Here is a 23,639-nt window from a genome sequence, read left to right on the forward strand (position 1 = left end):
GATAAAGCTAATTTCACCGCAGCCGCCTCTTTTTCCCAAATGGCCCAGTTTCTTTCGGCCCCGGAGAATTTTTTTGACAAATAGGCCAGCGGGTGTAACTTTCCATCCTCCCCCTCTTGTAGGATCACGGCCCCCATTGCCACATCCGAAGAATCGACTTGCACCGTGAATTGCTTAGTAGGGTCGGCATGAGCCAGCACCGGTTCAGAGGTGAACAGCAGTTTTAGCCGCTCGAATGAGCCCTGACATTGGGGGGTCCACTGGAGTGGCGCACCAGGACGGCTTGCGGCTTTTCCCCCCTGTTTAGTTTTTAGCAGGTCAGTGAGAGGCAGTGCTACCTTGGCAAAACCGGGGATGAACGTTCTGTAGAAGTTAGCGAACCCCAGGAAACTTTGCAATTGCCTCCTAGTGCGGGGAGGTTCCCAAGCTAACAGATCCCGCACTTTGCCCGGGTCCATTTCAATTCCTGCCTGGGAAACTCTGAAACCCAGAAACTCTACCGCCTCCCGGTGGAACTCGCATTTTGACAGTTTGGCGAACAATTGGTGCTTCCGCAGACGGCGGAGCACCTCACAGACCAACTTTGCATGACTCTCAACATTTTCAGAATACACCAAAATATCATCAATGTACACCAACACCCCCTGATACAATAAATCGTGCATAATTTCATTGATCATATTCATGAACACGCCCGGAGCGCCGGCGAGGCCGAACGGCATTACGGTGTACTCAAATTGTCCCAGGGGGGTGTTAAAAGCAGTCAGATACTCATGTCCTTTTTTTATCCGGACCCGGTAATAGGCCTCCCTTAGATCAAGTTTCGTGAAAACCCGCGCCTTCCCCAAATGACCCAGTAAGTCCTTTATCAAAGGCAGCGGGTAAGCGTTGCAAGTAGAGACAGCATTCAGACCCCGGTAGTCCGTGCAAAGGCGCAGCGAACCGTCTTTCTTTTTCACGAAGAGGACCGGGGCCGCCAAAGGCGAGGTGGCCGGTCTGATGAAGCCCCGTGCCAGATTTTTATCCAAAAACTCCCTGAGTTCGGCCATTTCCCTCGGACTCATGGAATAGAGTTTGGCTTTGGGGAGGGGCTCCCCTTTCTTTAGCTCAATGGCACAGTCAGTCTTACGGTGCGGAGGAAGTTGGTTGCACTCAGCCTCCGCAAACACGTCCGCAATCCCCCGGTACTCCGGAGGGAGAGCCCCCGCCCCTACGGGTCCCAACGCCGCCACTACCCCCTTGCCCGGGAGAGGCTGCGGCCGAGCATGTTGCTTGCACTCAGGGGAGGTGAACTCCACAGTCCCATCTTTCCACTTCACCGTGGGGTCGTGATCCCTCAACCAGTCCAGTCCCAACACGCATGGGAAAGCGGAGTGGGGCGCTACCAAGGGCTGGATTTGCTCCCAATGTTTTTTTATGTCCAAGTCCATGGGACGCGTCTTTACTGTGGCTTCCCCTCCAGGAGCGCACTTCCCATCTAGTTGGGTGATCGGCAAAGGCTCCCCCAGCGGCACCTTACCCACCCCCAGAGTCTCGGCCAGCGCTGGGCTCACTAAGGATTGGGTGCACCCCGAATCTACAATGCAACGGATTCCCACCGTTTTCCCGGATTTGGGATTGGAGAGGGTGGCTGGCAGGAGTAGCAAGGGGGAATCACTCACCGCGCTCTTGCCCCTTTTAGCGGCCTGCTGGCGGGGCGCCTTTACAGCAGACCGTCTTCGTTTCCCGACAGCTCCTCTGCTTGATCCTCGTCCTCCTGGTCGCTGCCTTCCTCTGAGTCGTCCACTGCCGTCACGGCGCCCACCGGCACCAGTAGAGACTTGGAGCTTTTCTTCGGGGTGGCTTTCTTGGCAGGCTGGGTTTTAGACGGGGGGCTGCTAGTAGTTTTTACCACGGTCACCGTTTTCGAAGGGCATTGTGCAAGGAAATGACCAGCTTGGCCACAACCCAAACACAGCCCCTTTTCCATGCGGCGGGTGCGCTCCGTCAGCTCCAACTTCGTTTTCGGCTTGGCTTTTACCGGGGTGGAGGTTTTCGCTCCAGCCTTTCCTGCAAGCACCTGGACCATTGCGGCCCTTTCCAGGCGATTCTCCATCTCCCCAGCCAGTTGGACCCATCCGTCGACTGTAAGCGGGTCGTCCAAAAGGAGGCATTTGTTGGCCAGGTCTGGCGAGAGACCCCCCACGAACGCGAGCACGCGTTGGGGCTCGGTCCAGTCTGGCACCGAGGAGGACAGCTCCTTGAATTCTCTGGCGTACTCAACCACCGACAATTTCCCTTGTCGGTGGGCTCTGAGTTTCTTCTCCGCCGTTTCCCTCTCGAATGGTTCCACGTACATCTGGCGCATGGAACGCAGGAAATGATTGTAGTTGCGGCTGGCTCGTGGGTTGTAACGGTACAAGTCCAGGAACCACTTGGCAGCCTTGCCCTCCAGGGCTTCTCCCACAAAACGCACGCGCTCGGCGTCATCATGAAAAGTGAACCCCATGTCCATCATGTAGGCCTGGAGATGCACCAGGAACGTAGGGAAAGCTGCGGGGTCCCCCGAAAACTTTGCCTTGAATTTGTAGGCGTTCCGCATTTCCACTCCCCTGAGGTGGGGAGGCAAGCACCCCTGGCCCCAATCCGCCGGAGCCGGGATCCTTCCTCCACGGCCGCCACCTCGCCCCATTCCTGCCGCCGCTCTCGCATCCGCTGCCACTCTTGCTGCCTCCGCCGCTCGCGCAGCCGCCGCCGCCTCTCGCGCTGCCGCCGCAGCCGCTGCTTCGGCCCCCGCCACGTTCGCCGCCGCTGCCGCTGCCGCTGCTGCTCCGTCCTCTCCGCCTGCACCGTCAGCTCCGGCTCCTTCCCCGTCTCCGTCACCTCCGGCATCCTCGCGTTCCTCGTCCGCGTTCTCCCTTTGCGCTCTTGCCCTGGCCGCCGCCTCGGCCTCGATCTCCCTTTGCGCTCTCTCTCGGGCCATCGCCTCGGCCTCCGCAGCTGCTTGCATCGTGGTCATCTCACGCTCCCGCAGGTTGAGCAGACCACCCGACCTCCGTCCACTGGTGTCGTGCGCACCTCCACCGAGCACCTCCCTCAGAAGGCGTTGTGTTCGGCGCTGCTCCTCCGGGTCCAACCGACCCGAGAGGTCCTGCAGCCTGTTGGTCACCCTGTCCAACTTGTACTGCAGGTCCTGTGTCTCACCGACGGGCTCCAGCCCGTAGCTAGGCATTCCAAGATGATCCGGCCACTGCTCGTCCCCAGTTGGCCGGTCATACTTCGACAATCGCCTGCGTTCGGTGACATGCCGTTCCAAAAAGTCCTCGGGCCCAGGAGTTGCTCCCGACACGGCCCTGAGCATGCCCGAGCTGTACGGCCCCACACTGGCACCGTCGCCCTGGGAGAGGTCCCAATCCAGGCCCTCAGCTTGCTCTGTGAAAGTATGTCCTTCGCCCTGCATGTTGGCAGGTGAAAGGAGTTGTGAGATTTGACTTAATGTCAAACGTACAGGAAACTCACAACAAACTTCTTAATAGAAAAGAGTTTATTGATTAGCACTACACGTAAGCGACTGAGAAGTCAAATCTGACCAGAGGCCAGATTTGCCCCAGCTTATCAATACATTTCTCCCGCCCAAAACTTGACAGTTCCCAAGGGAGGGGGCAGAAGAGAAAAGACATATGTGAAACATAAACAGGATTTCACTCTCACAGCCTTGAGGAGGTGACAACAACCCCGTGAGCCCACAACAAGATAAGGTTAGCATAACAACACTATTCATTTTTATAGCTAGCAAACTACAAGGCCGGGGCTAGCAGGCGCCAGGTCCAATCAAGCAATATAACTGACATGGAGGAACTCAAGCTAATTTATGACAGAGATTCTACAATCCTGACAGTTTCCTGAATGGGTGGGAGCTCATTAATTCTGACTATATTTTTAAATTTGTTAAACATTTATCGGGTGATATGACCATATATGGGGGGGGCCCCCGGGGGGGGCATGTCCACAGCTCTACTCCCCAACCATATTCTGCATGATCGGGCCACTTTGGGGGGTTCTCGGACCCTGAAGAATGTTTCAGGGGTTTCCCAATGGTAAAGTTGAGAGAGGCACGGACAAATAAACAGACAAAGACAAATCAGGGGGTTCACATTGCGATCAATCCTGAACTCTCCCCAGAAGCTAGAAATGATCAAACTGAGGCTATCATACTATGGTCACATTGTGAGAAGAGAAGAGACACCGGGAAAAGACAAGCAGGCCAGGGACACTGGAAGGCAGCAGGAAAAAAGGAAGACCCCAGATGAGATGAACTGGTGACAATAAGGAAGCCACAGGCCTCAGGTTGCAGGATCTCAGCAAGGCTCCGTTTGGGGCTTCTTGTCAGCAATGCTGAAGCCTGGCTGGCCCAGAACCACACAGAAGTCCAGGCCATAGACTCCACCAGTGCTGGGATTTTATTTAATGCCCAGATCAATGTGCTCCTGGATCCCAAAACCAAAGTTGCCAGAGAAGCTGTTCCTCCTCCCGCCCCTTCTCCAGGATCTCCTCAGCCTTGGCTCCATGGCCAGTGCAATGAATCTTCTCATTTCTCCTGATCCCAAAAGATCTGACATTGTGTCGAGCTTTTGAGAAGACAGGGATCTGGCCGTGAGCTGCTCCAGCACTCTGGCTGCTCAGGTGAGCCTGTCCCCACTCTCCCCGACAGAAATGTGGAGGCAAAGTCTGCACATGTGCAGATCCTGCATGAGGTCATCCTTTTCACCCTGACCTTGTTGTGCCATCTTGGAGGAGTGGAAGAGGCCAGGATACATGCATTTGTTAAGGTTGGTGACTTCTGTTCCCATGCATCAGAGCAAATGCGCATGCACAGGAAAGCTTCTACCCAGAATAAAACCTGGTTGGTCTTAAAGGTGTCACATCTTAAAGGTGCATGTGAGTGTGGGCCCAGCAGGAACAGGCCTCAGAACATGACAAGAACTGAAGCTCCCAAGTTGCCTGAGAGGCAGCCCTATATAAAGTGCACTGTAGTAGTCAATTCTAAGTGCCAAAGGCTGTCCAGGAGCCCAGAGATTTTGACATTGCACTCCAAGACTTTGCCCCTTTGTGTCCTGTTCATTCTCTCACCCAACAGTCAGGCATACTAAAATGTTCCCTATCATTGCACATCAAGTGCACTCTGCCGCAAACTGCCTCTGCATGTCAGAACGTCGAACAGAAGGCTAAATATTGACAGTCATTGAGTGTCTTCAGCACAATCAGAACGAGCAATGTTTGCCATCCGTTTGCCATCCACCTTCACAGCGGAGCCTTCTGGAAGCAAGCCCCTCCTGTATGAAATATAAGTTTTCAGTTCTGCCCATGATCCAGGCTGGGTCTCAGAGCTGACATTCAGCATGCGTCTCCGGCAGACCCCGATGCGTCTTCCACGGCATCTCCCCCCGCCCGGCGCAGTCCTAACTCAAAGACGTGTCTTGTATCTCCACCGATGCTGGGCAGACATGATGTCACCTCCCCCCCCAGGCAGGTAGCTCCAGTGTCCAAGAGGCGCCCGGCCACAGGGAGACAGGGCCTCTCAGACAGACTGTCCTACTAATGTGCTCTTTGCCGCCCTGGATTCTGCCCAACCCACGTCCCTTCCAAATGACCACACTTGGTGACATCCATGGCCCATGGTTAAATTACTGCTGAGGACAAAGTCTTACAGAGTCTGCTTGGTGTGGTTTTGATGCCTGCAGCTGGGGAAATGTCAGTGTTGGGCCTTGCCATGCCTGCTTTTTGAGAAGAGGAGTTTTTAATGGAGGATTTCAATAAGTCTCCTTTTCTGAATTTCTCTCCGCATTCTGGATCCTTGAGTCATCCGTTCTTGGTTCCGAAGCAATCAGATACATTACCAATATGTTACCACTGCTCTGTCTTTTAAAAAACTCGTTTTTTATACAGGAGACTGCAGTTTTAAATTACCTCCAACCATATTTCCTAAGTCAGCAACAAACGCAGGAGTCCGATCCCTGGTCTATCAAGGTCAATAGTGTCTACTCCTGGGCTCCCCAGCATGGAACCGGCACTTAGAATCATAGAATCATAGAGTTGGAAGGCACCTCATGGGTCATCTAGTCCAACCCCCTGCACTATGCAGGACACTCACAACCTTATCGCTCATCCACTGTAATCTGCCACCCCTTTGCCTTCACAGAATCAGCCTCTCCGTCAGATGGCTATCCAGCCTCTGTTTAAAAATTTCCAAAGATGGAAAACCCACGACCTCCCGAGGAAGCCTGTTCCAATGAGAAACCACTCTAACTGTCAGGAACTTCTTCTGGATGTTTAGATGGAATTTCTTTTGAATTAATTTCATCCCATTCATTCTGGTCTGTCCCTCTGGGCCAAGAGAGAACAACTCTGCTCCATCCTCTATATGGCACCCTTATAAATACTTGAAGATGGTTATCAGATCCCCTCTCAGTCGTCTCCTCTCCAGGCTAAACAGACCAAGCTCCCTCAACCTTTCTTCATACGTCTTGATCTCCAAACCCCTCACCATCTTTGTTACCCTCCTCTGGACACGCTCCAGTTTGTCTCCATCCCTCTTCAACTGGGGTGTCCAAAACTGAACACAGGACTCCAAGTGAGGCCGAACCAGAGCAGAGTAAAGCGGTACCATCACCTCCCGTGATCTGGACATGATACTCCGTTTGATACAGCCCAAAATCCCATTTGCCTTCTTAGCCACTGAGTCACACTGCTGACTCATGTTCAATGTATGGTCTACTAAGACTCCTAGATCCTTTTTGCACATGCTACTGCCAAGACAAATCTCCCCCATCTTCTACTGGTGTATTTGGTTTTTCCTACCTAAATGCAGAACTTTAGATTTGTACACTTTTCCAAGGGTTTTCTGAAAGTCAGCAGGGCCTGGTGGGGGTTTTGCCCACCAAGGCTTCTGACTGGCCTTGGAGATGTGATTGACTATGTGCCATTTTTTAAAAAATGTTGTTTTGGTAGCAGCTGCCACCAGAGAGTGTGATTAATGGAGAGCTACGGCAGCCATTTTATGAGTTGCCCTGCGTCCTGCATGGGCCATTTTGTGACTGTGCTCACCACTCTGTGCCAGAATTCCAGAAGTGACCACAGACCCCGCCCCCCCAAAGAAGTTTGGGGATCCCTGGCCTACCTTGACAGGGATTTCCAAGATCTCAGGTTGAGGTCATTGCTATCATGTGCCACCTCTGACCTGCCCAGCAGGAGGTGCTGGGGATAGAACCTGGAAGCTTCTGCATGCCCATTAAGATGCTCTGCCACTGGGCTGCAGTCCCCCCCCCCCCCCAATAGCTAATGGACAGAAAAGGCTTCCATACTAATAGATGCTTTCACAGCCAGACATGCTATGGAATAGGAAGACTCAAGAAAAGAGATGGCTACTCTCACTGAGATTCTGCGGGGCCACAGTGGTGCACTGAGGAAACGCCAACCCCAAATGTCCCGTGCTTGAAACAAAAGAGTCATGCGGCACCTTACAGATCTCCAAATGTCCATGGATATATGTACCCCAACAGTTTGGCCTCCCCGTTATAGATGGACACATATAAAGTGGTCCAGACCTCTCAGTCATACATCCTGTGCTTTGCCTCATAATCTCCCTCCATAAGAAGTACATGATATGAAAAATAATACCTTAGCCTACCTTACAGGGCTGTTGTGAAGGCTACAACAAAATTATGTACAGGAAGGGGTGTTGAATAAAGAAAAGGTGATGTTCATGCTAAGGTGAAGGCTTGAAGGAGTGTGTGTGTGTGGGGGGGGGCTCTGTAATAATATGGACAGCATTACAAAGAAAATCTACAAACTACTATATTTGTGTGTGGGAGAAGTTCCTATAAAATCAGAATCCAGTAGCACCTTCTTGTGCTACTTCAGACCAACACGGCGACCCATTTGAATCTATCCTTATGGGAGAATTCCTAGTTAGCTATCCCACAGGGTACCCCTATTTGCTGGTTCCAATACGATTCCAGAGCCCCCCCTAACAGCAATCTTGCCTTTATCCCCAACAGCTAGGCCTGTTCTTAAAGAAAGGATCCTGCAGGTAAAAGCAGCAATAAGAAAATAAAAGAAGATTTGTTTTTTATAACCTGCTTTTCAATGCCCAAAGCTGTCTCCAAGCAGCCTTCCCTTCCTCTCCCCACAACAGAGACCCCGTGAGGCAACTGAGGCTGAGAGTGACCAGATTGCCCGACTTTCGGGGGGACATCTGGGGGTATGTGGCAAATTGTACTTATGTTGAAATAAAAAAATATATATTACAATATTATTTTTGTGTTCTATGCATGGTATGAAACTTTTTGTTGCTCCATATAGACCAAATTTTTAATCAAGAATCCCCCCCCCTCCCCGGTCAATGGTGTCCCGCTTTACCAATGTTAAAATCTGGTCACCTTAGCTGAGAGAGCTCCGACAGGACTGCTCTGTGAGAACAGCGCTATCAGGGCTCTGAGGAGCCCAAGGCAGCTGCACTTGATAAAATATAGTGGGATTTGCAGGCACTGGGAAGGGGCAGTTGTAGCACTAGCAGCAGGTTTATTTATGGACCAGCCTTCTGGGCCCAGGGAGATCAACAAAACCTGAGTGTGCACGCACATGTAAACACCCGACTGCCTCAGCGCTTACCTTGGCTCCCGTTGCTGGCTTGTAACCGCAGGGGCTCTCAGCCAGGAAAATCTGACTGTTGTGTTGAACAGGGAGGCCAGAAAAGCTTCACTCCGGCTCGCTCTGCCCGAGGGGCGCATTGTCGATGCACGCCAAAGAACAAGCATATCCAATAGATCTGTCCAGGTTGTTCTCACCCACATTTCACACTTGTGCACTCATAAAAACAAAAGGATAGACCTGCTGGATCACACCAGCGACCCACCTAGTCCGGAATCCTGTCTCACATAATGGCCAACAAGTTCTTCTGGAGAACCAAAAACAGGGCAGGGAGGCCGAGGCCTTCAGAAGGACATCAGGGGAGCCCTGCTGGATAACATCAGTGAAGGTCCATCTAGTGCAGACTCCCGTCTCACCCAGGGGCCAGCCAGTTCCTCTGGAGATCCAGCCACAGGGCAGGGAGGCCAAGGCCTTCCTAAGGACATCAGGAGAGCCCTGCTGGGTCAGACCAGGGGTCCATCCAGTCCAGCCTCCTGTCTCACACAGGGGCCAGCCAGTTCCTCTGGAGATCCAGCCACAGGGCAGGGAGGCCAAGGCCTTCCTAAGGACATCAGGAGAGCCCTGCTGGGTCAGACCAGGGGTCCATCCAGTCCAGCCTCCCGTCTCACCCAGGGGCCAGCCAGTTCCTCTGGAGATCCAGCCACAGGGCAGGGAGGCCAAGGCCTTCCTAAGGACATCAGGGGAGCCCTGCTGGGTCAGACCAGAGAGGGCCCATCCAGTCCAGCCTCCCGTCTCACCCAGGGGCCAGCCAGTTCCCCTGGAGGGCCAGCCACAGGGCAGGGAGGCCAAGGCCTTCCTAAGGACATCAGGAGAGCCCTGCTGGGTCAGACCAGGGGTCCATCCAGTCCAGCCTCCCGTCTCACCCAGGGGCCAGCCAGTTCCTCTGGAGATCCAGCCACAGGGCAGGGAGGCCGAGGCCTTCCTAAGGACACCAGTAGAGCCCTGCTGGGTCAGACCAGGGAGGGCCCATCCAGTCCAGCCTCCCGTCTCACCCAGGGGCCAGCCAGTTCCCCTGGAGGGCCAGCCACAGGGCAGGGAGGCCGAGGCCTTCGTAAGGACATCAGGGGAGCCCTACTGGGTCAGACCAGGGAGGGCCCATCCAGTCCAGCCTCCCGTCTCACCCAGGGGCCAGCCAATTCCTCTGGAGGGCCAGCCACAGGGCAAGGAGGCCGAGGCCTTCCTAAGGACATCCGGGGAGCCCTGCTGGGTCAGACCAGGGAGGGCCCATCCAGTCCAGCCTCCCGTCTCACCCAGGAGCCAGCCAGTTCCTCTGGAGGGCCAGCCACAGGGCAAGGAGGCCGAGGCCTTCATAAGGACATCCGGGGAGCCCTGCTGGGTCAGACCAGGGAGGGCCCATCCAGTCCAGCCTCCCATCTCAGAGGCCAGCCAGTTCCCCTGGAAGGCCAGCCACAGGGCAAGGAGGCCAAGACCTTCATAAGGACATCAGGGGAGCCCTGGCCATTTTCAGCAGGGGCCACATGGCCTTCCAGGGGGCCCTCACACATTTGGTGGGGGCCACAAACTGGAAAATGTGAGAAAGGTGTATGGGGTTCCTGGTAACTGAACTAATAAAATTTCTTTGTCGTCTAGGACGTCATGAATTGCTTGAAAATTCAACCATCGTCAAAGAACAAGAAATCCTGTTATCCGTTCCTTTGTGTGTGTTTGAATTAATGAATTCGGGGGGGGGGGGACTTAATGCACATGCTTCTCTTCCTCGAATATTCTAGACTTTAATTTCATTCAGCCTTTTAAAAAGTTTTTCCAGTATGTCAGAATGTTCCAAGTTTTCTTGGGGTTCAATAATAAATTATTTTCTGTCCATTGAAGCCTTTCTTAGCTTGTTTACTCCTCAAACATTCTTCAGGCTTTGAGAAATCGCAGAAGGGGCACGATGGTGCAGAAGATGGTTGGGAAGCAGAGCTGTGCTCATGCCCACTCACTGGGAAACTTTTCAGGGCTGTCAAGAAACCCCATGGTTTTGCAAAACCCTGGTTGTGAAACCCTGGCCTATTGGTCCATGTTGTGTTGTGTCCTTGTTTGATGGTGACAAAAGGTTGAGAATGGCTGAACTACACAACTATTTTCCAGTCTGGTCTGCTTCCTGGCCTGGGGGTCGCCAACCTTTTTGAGCCTGCAGGCCTGTTTAGAATTCTAACATGGCAGTGTGGGCGCAGTGACAAGATGGCTGCCACAGGGGGCGGAGCCAGCCACAACAGGATTGCCAAAGGTTAATTCCAGTCATATGGTCAAGTCTTGCACTGTGGTGGCTGCCACCCCCAAAGCAACATTTTAAAACAATCTGTCCAGCCAATCAAATCTCCAATAGTCAGTCAGAAGGCCACCAGGGCCCCACCCATTTTCTCAAAACACTTGGTGGGCACAGCACTGAGGACCCTTGGCGTAGCTCATTCACATCTCCTTTTGCCAGCCTCCCTTGTGGAGAGTAATCAAAGATCATACATGCATGTCTGGAGCTTCTGTGAATTGAATGCATCAACTGACTTCACCAAGGCAGTACGAATACTTTGAACGCTCAGCCAAGGAACTGGGAAATCCCCGCTTGAAGCAAAGTAGCATCTAAGGAGAAAGAGCTGTCCCATTTTTGTATGCAAGGAACACCCCCCACCCCAGACTCAGGTTTGCAAGCTGCATCCATTATCTATTCCAGCTGGATACTTTGTCTCTTCATTCTGCAGCTGGAATAAGCGACCTTCAGTTGCTGTTGTGGCCCCTGTAGCTGCCTGGAACCACAACAGAAAGGTGGGTACCAATATCTCAGCAAACTGGGGGCGGTTCTGTACTTGATTGACACACAGAAGGTCCCTGGTTCTATCTTCATCTTCCCCAGTTAAAGGAGCCAGGCAAGACAAGCTGGGAAAGACCCGGGAGAGCTGCTGCCAGTCTGAGTACAGATCTGATTCAGGGTAAGACAGCGTAATGTGTGTTCAAATAACAGAGAATGGCCCCATTTGCAACCTTCAAAGGTGACATTTAGATAATTAAGTCTTGATTCAGTCTCCAAGACATGACTAATCTGCTGCTCACAAACCTCATCTGTGGGATGGTTACTCTGCTCTTCATACTGTTTCTTCCCAGGTTTGGATTTCACATGCAAGGCAGCCAAAGATCAAATGTCCTCTGGGGGAGGGGCCATGACTCAGCAGAACACTGGCTCAGTGTCCAGAAAGTCCCAGGTTCAATTCCTGGCATCTCCAGTTAAAGAGCTTGGCCGTAGGTGATGGGGACGACTCGAACCTGAGACCCTGGAGAGCCACTGCTTCAGAATAAGGCAATTTGGTGTGTGCTTCAGCAGCACATAAACTAAAATTAGAATGCTACAAAGAAGATTAGCCTGGCACCTGTGCAAGGATGACACATAAATTCATGTGTTCGTGTTTGGAGAATGCCCAGGCCTGCAGAAGATCCCCGGTTCAATCCCCAACAAAAAAGGGCCAAGGAGAAGTTGATGTGAAATAGACCTCTGCGTGGGACCCTGGGACCCAGCAGCTGCCAGTCTGAGCAGACGATACCTGGTCTGCTCAGTAGGTCTGGTTCAGTAGGAAGCAGCTTTCTGTGCCTCTCTTTTTCTGTCTTCCCTCACCCCAACTGGTACATCAACATGACGTTGTTGTGGTCCTTCCTTAAAATACACAACGATGTCACCACCAGCAAGACAGACAGGCTTATAAAAAAAGGGAAACTGGATTTCAAAACCAATATTTTTCACGCTAACAAGAACGAGCGGATCTAAATGAGCCCCCTTATGGAGGTGTTAATTTGTCTCCCGTGTTGGATAGTATGGCAGAATTTTGGATGGAGTCCTGAACACACACAAGCATGCAAGGACACGCACTGAACATGACCAGATTTTGCAGATAGCAAAAGACCAGAGCTCTTAGGGGACTCTCCCCTCCCCCCCCTCCATCGTTTATCTGTACCTTTCCAGAAGAGGCACAGCCAAGGTGACTTGCCTTGGGCAATGCCACTATGGCACCTCACAAAGAGCAGAAAATGTTTGCTGTCCATGGACCCTGTGCCAAGCCAAACGGGCCCTTCTCTTTCTGCCCCTAATGGCTTGGCAAATATTTGGCAGGAGGTGGGTTTAGGGGCTTCTTGTCCTTAAAAGGTTTCCATACATTTCCCTAAATCAGGGCTAGTCAAACTGCGGCCCTCCAGATGTCCATGACTTGTGTTTATTGACAACTCGAGGAGTGGGGTGAGTTTGGGTTGTCCGTGCTTCCTGATTCTCCACTGCCTCATCAGGAGGCAAAAAAGCCGCAATGAGACAGTGGGAAAATGCGGGAGGGGTCTCCCGTCAGGAAGCATGCAAACACATGGTTTCCTGTTGCGCATTTGCAAGCAGAAGGTGGTGCACGTTTTATGCCTCCATGTGGAATTGGTCCAAGGCAGAGAGACTGAGACTTTCTCTTGATAATAACATCAGAAGAGCCCTGCTGGGTCTGACCAGGGAGGGTCCATCCAGTCCTGCGTAATGTCTCATACAGTGGCCAACCAGGTCCTTTGGAAGGCCAACAACAGGGCAGATGTTGCCTCCTGGCTCTGGGATTCAGAGGTTTAGTGCCTCTGAAGGTGGAGGTTCTCCTCAGTCACCACAGCTAGAAGCCACTAATAGAGCTTGTTAATATATCTAGTTCCCCTTTAAAGCTGTTTATTCTCCATCCTGAATCTACTGCCCATCAGCTTCATTGGATGCCCTTGAGTTCTAGTTGTTGTTGTTTTTTTTCGGGGGGGGGGATGTTAGAAGAAGAAGAAGAAGAAGAAGAGTTGGTTCTTATATGCCGCTTTTCTCTACCCGAAGGAGTCTCAAAGCAGCTTACAGTCGCCTTCCCATTCCTCTCCCCACAACAGACACCCTGTGAGGTGGGTGAGGGTGAGAGAGCCCTGATATTACCGAAGAAGAAGGAGAGTTGGTTCTTATATGCCGCTTTTCTCTAACTGAAGGAGTCTCAAAGTGGCTTACAGTTGCCTTCCCATTCCTCTCCCCACAACAGACACCCTGTGGGGTGGGTGAGGCTGAGAGAGCCCTGATATTACTACTCCATCCGAACAGTTTTATCAGTGCCGTGGTGAGCCCAAGGTCACCCAGCTGGCAGCACGTGGGGGAGTGCAATAGAACCGGCATGCCAGATTAGAAGTCCGCACTCCTAACCACTACACCAAACCTCTCTCATGCCTCTCCTCCCTTAGTCCTATCTTTTCTAAACTGAAAAGTCTCAGACTCTCTGACCTCTCCTCCTAGAGAACCAGCTCCAACTGCCTCACCATCTTAGTCACCCTCCTCCATACCTGCCCTTTTTGAGATATGGTGACCAAAACTGTACACAATGCTCCAACAGCTATCACTATATCCCTTTGCCACAAAATTTGCACGAGGCCGCATGGGAAGCCCATGCCAGAAGTGAGACCCACTCAGAGAGCACTTTCAGCAGTGACCTCGCCCACCCGGTTTCAATTCCATTAATGCAAGAACGAATGTGGGGAAGTCATACCCATCTAAAAAGCATCGGGTCCTTCCAATGACGTGTTGAACGTTCCAAACCCTCCAGATCAAGCCCTGCCCATCCTTTGGGTCTTTGGAATGTCCAAGACAGGGGTAGTCAAACTGCGGCCCTCCAGATGTCCATGGACTACAATTCCCAGGAGCCCCCTGCCAGCGTTTGACTACCCCTGGTCCAAGAGCCAACCTTTGCAAGCAAACAGAGCAGTAATGCTTGGGGGGCGGGGGGGGGGGGAAGTCCTGCAGCCAAAGTCAGGAGCCTTTAAGTGACCACCTTCCCACCTTCCTCTCTTACTGGAGCAGCTACACTTGGCTCTGAACATTGTACCCCAGACTGCCTCCAAGAATTGTTTTATCGAGCAGGGGATCAACATCTGGAAATTGGGTTTTAATGGGGTTATCTGTTTTATTGTATTATGTTTTATTGTATTATGATTACTGGAGTAACCTGCCACTAGCCAGCTGGGAGCGGCGGCATAAAAATCAAAATAAATAAATAAATATGTTACATATTTCTGGGGTCACGTTCACCTGTTAGGCATCCCCTGATCCCATTCAATACCTCCCCCCCAATACCTCTGATGTTGGGTTGTTGTTCTGTTTTAGAGCTGGGGAGAATATAAAACTGAACTGAGGAGACCTGAGCAAGAACAAACCAGTTTTCACTTTCAGTTCGGTCTTTCGAAGTCTCTTGAGCTGTCCACACCACCCGTGGGATCCCCTCCTCCCTTACACCCCCCCAAAAAGGGATTTCTGAGTTAACACAACCTGCTCAAAATCCCTGGCCCCTTGGATGTCCAACTGGGCTGGAGTTGGTGGAACGCTTCGCCTGGACAGATCAGGGCCCTGCAGGAAACGGGAAAGTCCCACAGGGCCTGTAAAACAGAGCTCTTCCGCCAGGCCTACGGTTGAGGCCAGAAATGAGATTGAACTCCTGGCCGCTTTGCCCAAAGGATTAGCGAAGCCTTAAAATCTGCAGCACCACACTGGGAAATTAAAGGTGTTATAGGTCAATCTGATTATATAGAACTAGAATTTAAGCCCTAAGAAAAATACAGCGGGCGCTAGCGGGCAGGGCTGTAAGGCGGGCCCAGGAATAGCCTGGCTGCGTCTGCGATGCGGCGAGGCTATTCCTGGGGCCGGGAAAAGGCCCCTGCCTACCGTGGCCCCCCTCCCCGCAGCATAAAGGGACCCGGGGCAGGAAAGGAGCAGGGACACCACGTCTTCGATGCAGCATCCCTGCTCCTTTCCCAAGGGAGAGAGGAAGCCGGTCGTTGGACTTAACATCGGGGAAGGCTTCTTCCTGTGAGCGGTGACTCCCCGGTCAGCCCAGGCGAGGCCAGGCCAAGCAGCCAATTGGCCGCTTGGCACTGGATTGACACTTGGAAGTCCCAATCAGGAGCTGCTTTGTGGCTCCTGATTGGGCCCTCTGAATTTTTATCCTGGACAGGGCCCGCCCTTTCTCCTCCCACATTGCCCTTAGCATTTTATTACTACCGCTCCACAGGAGCGGTTTACATATGTTTTAATGTGAATGATTTGTTATTTATTGTTTTAATGTATGTTATTACCCATCATGAGTCTTCAGGGAAAGGGAAGGTAAAAATTATTACTATTATTACTATTACTATTATTATTCCTCATGGTTCATTCACAGAGTGTAAAGCATTATTATGGTCTAACCTCCTTAGTCGCCTGTGTTCTCCAGAATCTCTAATCACCACGATTTGACTTTGGAAGGCAAAATGACTCCCTTTGGACTTAGTAACCTCAAACACTCTATGCACCTCAGAGACAATGGCTCTGGGCTCCGGTTGCCAACTCTGGGTGCAGAAAAACCTGGAGATTTCAGGGTGGAGCCAGGGAGATTGGGGTGGGACCTCAATAAGGCATGTCATACAGCCCCCCTTCCAAACCAGCAATTTTCTCCAGGAGAAGTGGAATAAATGTTTTAAATAGATAAATCATAAATAAGCTGTAATTCCAAGTTCTACCAGGTTAGTGGGTCAGCCTTGTAGGGGTCCAAGACCCCTTCCCTTTCATTTAACAAACACGCACTGTTCCCTTCTGGGGTGCCTCTCTGCTCAAGGATTCGATTTCAAGTAAAAGTTGTGAAGCGCCATATTCATTTGCTGTACCCCACAGCCAGGCTCCTAAACACCGGGGGAACCGTCTGTTTGTTCCATGCAACACGGTCTAGAAATGCAGACTCACCTCACGGCAGCTTGTAGGTCAAACCCAGCAGCAACAGGTGACCTGGCAGGCAGCTGCAGGGCATGGAGCATTAGTGCCCAAGGGCATGCACCGAGTGCTGCTAGAGGCACCGGCCCCCCTCTCGATTCCCCTCTCGTCCTGGAGAAGGCGTTCCAATGGATGGCCGTTCTCAGGTCCCATGTGACAAAATTTTGATAGGGCCTCTCCAAAAGGCATAACAGTGGTGCATCAGGGACAGGAGGTAGAAACTAGAGTCTCCTCTTGGCCAATAGGGACCATAGGGGCATTTTGTGTTGCCAATCTCCAGATGACACCTGGAGATCTGCTGCTAATACAATTAATCTCCAGGCAATCAAGAAGAGTTCCCCTGGCAAAAATGGCTCCTGGGGAGGACGGATTCTAGGCTGAGATGCCAGCCTCAAGGCGGCACCTGGGGATCCCCTGGAATTAAAGTTCCTCTCCAGGCAACAGAGATCAGTTCCCCTGTAGAAAAATGGCTGCTTTGGAGGGGGGACTCAGAGCATTATAATAATAACTTGATTTTCATAGCCCTTCGTCCTGGTTTTATAGCCCATCCTCCTGGCAAGATTCAGGCAATTAACTCTGATAAACAGTTTTAACATTTTAAGTTAAATTGATTAAATTATATTCATTATATCTGAATTTCTAAACAGACCACCTTCTTAAACTTATGGGGGGAACTTGGTTTTCTTGGGCAAGTTTTGTAGGGTATATTGCCGGGATTGTAGGTCCACTGAGGTCCCTCCGCACCCTAAATCCCAGCTCCACCCCTAAAGTCTCCAGGTATTTCCCAACCTGGAGCTGGGAACCTTAATCGAGGGCATTACATCTTGCTGAAGCCCCTCCCTTCCCCAATCCCCTCCCTCCTCAGGCTCCACCCCCAAAGCCAACAGGTATTTTCCAACCTGGAGCTGGGAACCTTAATCGAGGGCATTACATCTTGCTGAAGCCCCTCCCTTCCCCAATCCCCTCCCTCCTCAGGCTCCACCCCCAAAGCCAACAGGTATTTTCCAACCTGGAGCTGGGAACCTTAATCGAGGGCATTACATCTTGCTGAAGCCCCTCCCTTCCCCAAGCCCCTTCCTCCTCAGGCTCCACCCCCAAAGCCAACAGGTATTTTCCAACCTGGAGCTGGGAACCTTAATCGAGGGCATTACATCTTGCTGAAGCCCCTCCCTTCCCCAAGCCCCTCCCTCCTCAGGCTCCACCCTCAAAGCCAACAGGTATTTCCCAACCTGGAGCTGGGAACCTTAATCGAGGGCATTACATCTTGCTGAAGCCCCTCCCTTCCCCAAGCCCCTCCCTCCTCAGGCTCCACCCCCAAAGCCAACAGGTATTTTCCAACCCGGAGCTGGCAGCTTGTCCATGGCCCAGTGCCCACCAGGTTGTTCCTCACCCCAATTCTTCATCCCCTGGTCCTGCCAAGGCACACTCCTGCCTTTCTGCTGTCAGCCGGTGTAATTTGTTAGCGCCTCCGGCCAGCAAGGGCAAAGTGGCTTTGCTCGGGGCGCCCTCGCTTGCCAGATTCAAAGCCTCATTGTAGGACGCTCTCCCTCGCTTCCCCCAGACGACAAAAGCCTTTGGTTTACCGGCGAGTGCGGCTGGGCGGCTTATGAAGGGGGCCTTATTTGAAGGAGGGAAAGGCGAGGGAAACCAGCCAAGACACATCAGCCTTTTCAAAATAAAATAAAACATTTTTTAAAAATACAAACCCTCCTGCCACCTTCCCCCAGGTACGATTTCGGTGAAAACACACATTTCAGGGACAGAGCTGTTCATGAGGAGCAGAACCACAAATAAAAGCAAATCAAACTATGCCTCACTATAGGATGGGGGAGACTTGTCTTGGCAGGGGTACGCGTGAAAAGGATCTGGGGGTCTTAGCAGGCCAGACGCTGGACAGGAGTCAGCAGTGGGACTCGGTGGCTAAAATGGCAAATGGGATTTTGGGCTGTATTAAAAGAGGCAGCGTCCAGATCATGCAAGGTGATGTTACTGTTTTACTCTGCTCTGCTTTGGCCTCACTTGGAGAACTGTGTTCAGTTTTGGGCACCACAACTGAACAAAGATGTAGAGAAACTGGAGTTTCAGTTTTTATATGCACTTAAAAAACATATTAAGAAATTGTTTTTATCATACCAGACAACAAATTTTATACCCTGCTTTTCACAAACCGAAGGAGTCTCCATGTGGTTTACAATCACCTTCCCTTCCTCTCCCTCAAGAGACACCTGTGAGGCAGGTGGGGCTGAAAGAGCCCTGATCTTACTGCTCTGTGAAAACAGCTTCTCACAGGACTGTGACTAGCCCAAGGTCACCCAACTGACTGCATGTGGAGGAGGAGCGGGGAATCAAACCTGACTGCCGCAAAACTAATACATCAAGCTGACTCTCAGCTGGGGGGACGGGGAGATATACTTTTTACATCTTCTAGAATAGTTCCCAGACCTACCCCAAAATCCAGCACATGTTCATCTCCACATTTACCACATAAAAGAAAATAAAACCCCTTATGACCCCCATTTCAGACAGGGAGTACAGAGGGGGAGGGAGGGAGGGAGGGAGGGAGGGAAGGGAAGGAAGGAAGGGGAAGGAAGGATAGAGACAGCAGAGAGAGAGGAAGGGAGGGAGGGAGGGAGGGAGGAAGGATTTAGCCAAGACTGCCTTGGACACTACCAAGGCAGATCTGAGACTGAAATCCAAGTGGAAAGTTATACAAAGCAGAAGGTCACCTATATCCAGGTTGGAAAATACCTGTGGATTTGGGGGTGGAGCCTGAGGAGAATGAGGTTTGGGGAGGGGAAGTTCAATGGGTCATAACGCCAAAGAGTCCACCTGTCAAAGCGGCCTTTTTCTCCAGCAAACTGATCTCTGCTGCCGGGAGAGCTGTTGTAACCCCAGATCTCCAGCCACTGCCTGGAGACTGGCAACCCTAAGATCACTCTACATTAATCCATGGATCAATGCTTCTTTGCCCCCTGTGGTGGGGCTAGGAAAGGAAGGCGATGGTCAGCTGTTTTGAGGCTCCAGGTATAAAAAGCAGGGTATAAAACCCAACTCTTCTCCCAATCTGAATTTGGGACATGACTCTTCATGGCCACAGAGGGCAGAAATCTCTTCGTTCAGAGAACTGAACCATTTCCCGCCAGTCTCCATCAGGTTAGTTTCACAAAGGGAGAAGCTGCACCAGCCAAAATCCCCTCCTCCCTACCAGTTTCAAGACACTTTTATCATCTGCTACTCCCTTCGTAATGAGCTTCTTGTGGCGCAGAGTGGTAAGGCAGCCGACATGCAGTCTGAAGCGCTGCTCATGAGGCTGGGAGTTCAATCCCAGCAGCCGGCTCAAGGTTGACTCAGACTTCCATCCTTACGAGGTCGGTAAAATGAGTGCCCAGCTTGCTGGGGGGTAAACGGTCATGACTGGGGAAGGCACTGGCAAACCACCCCGTATTGAGTCTGCCATGAAAACGCTGGAGGGCATCACCCCAAGGGTCAGACATGACCTGGTGCTTACACAGGGGATACCTTTACCTTTACCTTACTTCCTTTGTAGATTTGGGACTGAGATTTCACAGGAGAGGAACACCCCCAAATGTTAAACTTCTCTGATGTTTCAAAGGCACCAGAATTCCCCTTCTCCCTCCTGTAATCTGAGCAGACTCAAAAAAAGAAAAACAGAGAGAGAAATAACTTTGAAAGGAGAGCGCCTTTCATGAGGGAACCTAGCGCCTCCGCCAAAGCAGCTTTCAAAAATAAAGGCATCCGATCCATTAATGCAATGCGGAGCAGCCAGCCTCACCCTCGGCAGCCAAAAAGCCAAGGCAGAGGTGTGAGGACATGTCCAATGGAGAGTTGCCATCAGCATCAATGGAAAGAGACAGGACCTCAGGGTTGCACACCTGTGTCAGTTTGGAACCTGTGTAAGGGAAACCTCCCTCCCCCCCTGCTGTTTTCTGCAGTTTGTTGGCAAGAAAAGGCATTCGATACTGTGCAGGGCTGCTCCAGCTGCTACCACAGCACTCAGAATGCTAATGAACGCACGGTGACTTTTTGGCCCCTCTGCTAACGGCTAGGATGGACTCACATGGGTTGTGTGGTTCGGTGGCCGAAGCAGCCGTTCCAGCCCGAAGCAGCCAGCGCCCAGCGCTGGCTGCTTAGGGCCGGAACGGCTGCTTCGGCCACCGAACCACACAACCCTAGGCCTTGAGCCAGGAGGAAGTAAGATAAGCTGCAGCTGCCGTTTTCTGCTGGCTCCTCCTTCTTTGGCAGCCATTTTCCAGCTGCACCTACGGATTAGATATGGAAGAGCAAAACCAAAAAGGTAACGGAAACTCAACCTGGACAAAGTCAGGAACTCAAAAACTGAGCTGCAAAAGAATGTTAAAACAATCTTGAAAAATTATAACAAACATTTATTAAAGTGCACCAATAATATATTAAAAACAAAGTAAAAACAATACATATCTAACTGCGCATGAAGAATAGACCTCCAGCTACCACCGGGGCGTTGGCACCCTATTCTGGGGCACCTGTCTGGCAGGTGTCTGTAACAGGAAGCTGGACAAGAGAGGTCTATAGCCCAGCATGGTCGGCTGCATTTTTGTTGTTAAGAAGAGTCCCATCTCTGCTCTCAGAATTCTAACGGCAGAACTTGAAATCCTGCCCTGTTCTGAAAGCACGATCATTTAAAGGTGGGAGACAGTAAGGCACAGAGGGCAGGACCAGCATATGTATGGGTATATAACAGTGGTCAGTTCTTGAAAGGGGAGTTTTTGGCTTCTGTGTGCCACCTGCTGTGAGCAGGGCAAGAGCCTAAAGTGCAGCCCTGCAGTGTAGGACAGAGTACAGAACAAAATGTGACTGGCTAAGACTCACACTATGCATGGAACAGTACCAGTTAGATATCTGGGGAAATTTTTTCACAGAGTACTAAAGGAGTAGAGAGCTCCCCCTCACTGGTGGTCTTCAAGCAGTGGCTGGACAGATCCTCCTCCTGGACGCTTGAAGTTGATCCTGCCTTGAGCAGGGAGCTGGACTGGACCGCCTTTGTGGCCCCTTCCAGCTCTAGGATTCTATGGGTCAAGTTCAGCAGTGGGATGCGCTGCCTCACGTAGTGGGGAGCTCCCCCTCAGTGGTGGTCTTCAGGCAGCAGCTGGACAGATCCTTCTCCTGGATGCTTGGGGCTGATCCTGCCTTGAGCAGAGGGTTGGACTAGATGGCCTCTACGGGCTCTTCCCACTCTAGGGTTCTATAATACATTGGCAGCACTTTGAAAGAACACAGTGAGGACCCTGGGTAGGATTGCCACCTCCCCCCAAGGGGAACCGGTCTCTGTCGTCTGGAGACCTGTGGCCAGAGTCCCTTTACTGGCATAAGGTGACCACTTGTACTTCTGAGAGGTCTCCCGGCTTCATTGGGGGGTTGGGAACAAGGGAAGAAAGAGAGAAGGGCGATTGTGACATCTATGGGGGGCTTCTAGGAACAGCAAGGGGGAAAAGAGGTGTTAGGTAGCAACTGGGGGGCTGCCACAGCACCCCTGACACCCAGCCACATGAAACCCCCTGAGATTCAGACCGGCAGCTGCTTACAAGCCAGGGGCTTGGGAAGGGGTCTTGGTTCCAAAAAGGCCAGCATTCATCTCCCCAAAAACCAAAAGCTTCTGTCCCTGCGTCTGACAGCTGCCAGAGCTTAGCTCCCAAACTTTCACACTCCAAAATGGGCAAATCAACGGACTAAACAAAAGTCTTCCTCAGAGCAGGGACAGAGTGCCTACTCTTTATTTCTGCAAACTGGGGTGTCACAGCGTAGCCCATCCACCTGAGAAAAGCATTTGGGAACCCAAGGAGATACCCTTCTCCCCTCCCCGCTTTGCCACCTCCCCCCCAGCTCTGCTGACAGGTAGGAACAGAAGCCCCCCCCTGCCCTCCGCCTCGTTCTCCCGTCTTTGCAGAAATTTGCCCGTGAGGCTTTTCCAGGGCTTCACATCAAGGGGCCCCCAACCAGACACCTGGCTGAAGCTAAGAGGGGCTGGACTGGCCAGGAGTCTTTTAGGAACCCCCACCCGCCTTTATGTTACCACGAGGCAAGACAGAGAGGATGGAAAGGCAACAAAGAGATCACCACTTTGCGGTCAGAAGGTGAACTTCCTCCAGGCCAGACTGGCCATGGATTCTGGGGTTTTTTTTGGGGGGGGGGCATCATCTGGGCATGGAATTGGGGTCATTGTGGGTGGGCAAGTAGTTGTGAGTTTCCTGCATTCTGCAGGGGGATGACCCCGGAGGTCCCTTCCAACTGTTATGATTCTATCAAACAAGCCACCACTGAAAAGCACAGCTACAGCTGAAAAGGCGACAACCCTCATAACACCAGCCTGGGAAAACCACAACACAGAACTTCTGTTTTGCCCTGCATCTTTGCCTTTGTTCCAGAGGACGGCCCCCTTCATTTCTGCATATCAGAATGACGTTAATTTTGCCTGGCATTTTCCTGTTTTAAAAGAGGAAAGGCCTCAACGGTTACAGAAAAACCACAATCTCCATAGAGGCCACCTGAGCATGGAGAGACAACCCAGGACTCGAACCCAGGACTTGCCATTTCACAGACTAAACCCCGAGTGTCCTGTGTGGCAGACGCTCACACCTGGGGCCCAGCAGGGAGCAAACCCCAAAGCCTCTCTCCTGAAGGTCAGCAGTGGAGGAGGGATGCCCATTCGGCTCTCGCTGGTCGCCAGGCCCTCCCCCTCTCTGCACAGCTCCCTTCCCTCACCTTGCTGAGTAGCTCTCCAGGGTATCGATCCATCCACCCATTGGCAAGGTGCCCAGCAGACTAATACTGAGAGGGGCCGACATCAGCTGGCGGGCTTGGGACACCCAGGCCAGATTAAATTTAGCTCCGCACGGTGGTGGAGAGGGAACTAAATATGGGTGTCGGTTGTTCCCAGGTTGGCAGACCCCTGCCTTCGTTTGGAGCATGCAAAGGCCAGCACGGTCACACATGCTGAATAACTGAGAGAGAGAGAGAGAGAGCGCCCAGTCGGTTTCCCAAATGCCTGGGCCCTTGACGGATGGCTTGGTGGATCTCAGAACGAGAAGGAGAACAAAGAAATACGGCAGCCGCACTGTGGCTCCAACCATTTATTTTTTATTTTAAAACTTGTATCCGGCTTGCAGCATAAAAACCATAAAAACCAGATAAA

General features: G+C 51.8%; 1 protein-coding gene and 1 pseudogene across 3 annotated transcripts in view; one reads left to right on the top strand and one right to left on the bottom strand.

The window, feature by feature from the left end:
* The window catches only part of LOC143828226 (SPARC-related modular calcium-binding protein 1-like), a 61,970-nt gene that overhangs the window by 35,582 nt on the left and 2,749 nt on the right, over positions 1–23,639 (bottom strand). The window lies entirely within an intron of this gene.
* On the top strand, positions 11,993–12,089 carry LOC143828366 (U6 spliceosomal RNA; annotated as a pseudogene).

The sequence above is a fragment of the Paroedura picta genome, unplaced genomic scaffold (genome assembly GCF_049243985.1).
Source record: "Paroedura picta isolate Pp20150507F unplaced genomic scaffold, Ppicta_v3.0 Ppicta_v3_sca21, whole genome shotgun sequence".
Taxonomy (NCBI): domain Eukaryota; kingdom Metazoa; phylum Chordata; class Lepidosauria; order Squamata; family Gekkonidae; genus Paroedura; species Paroedura picta.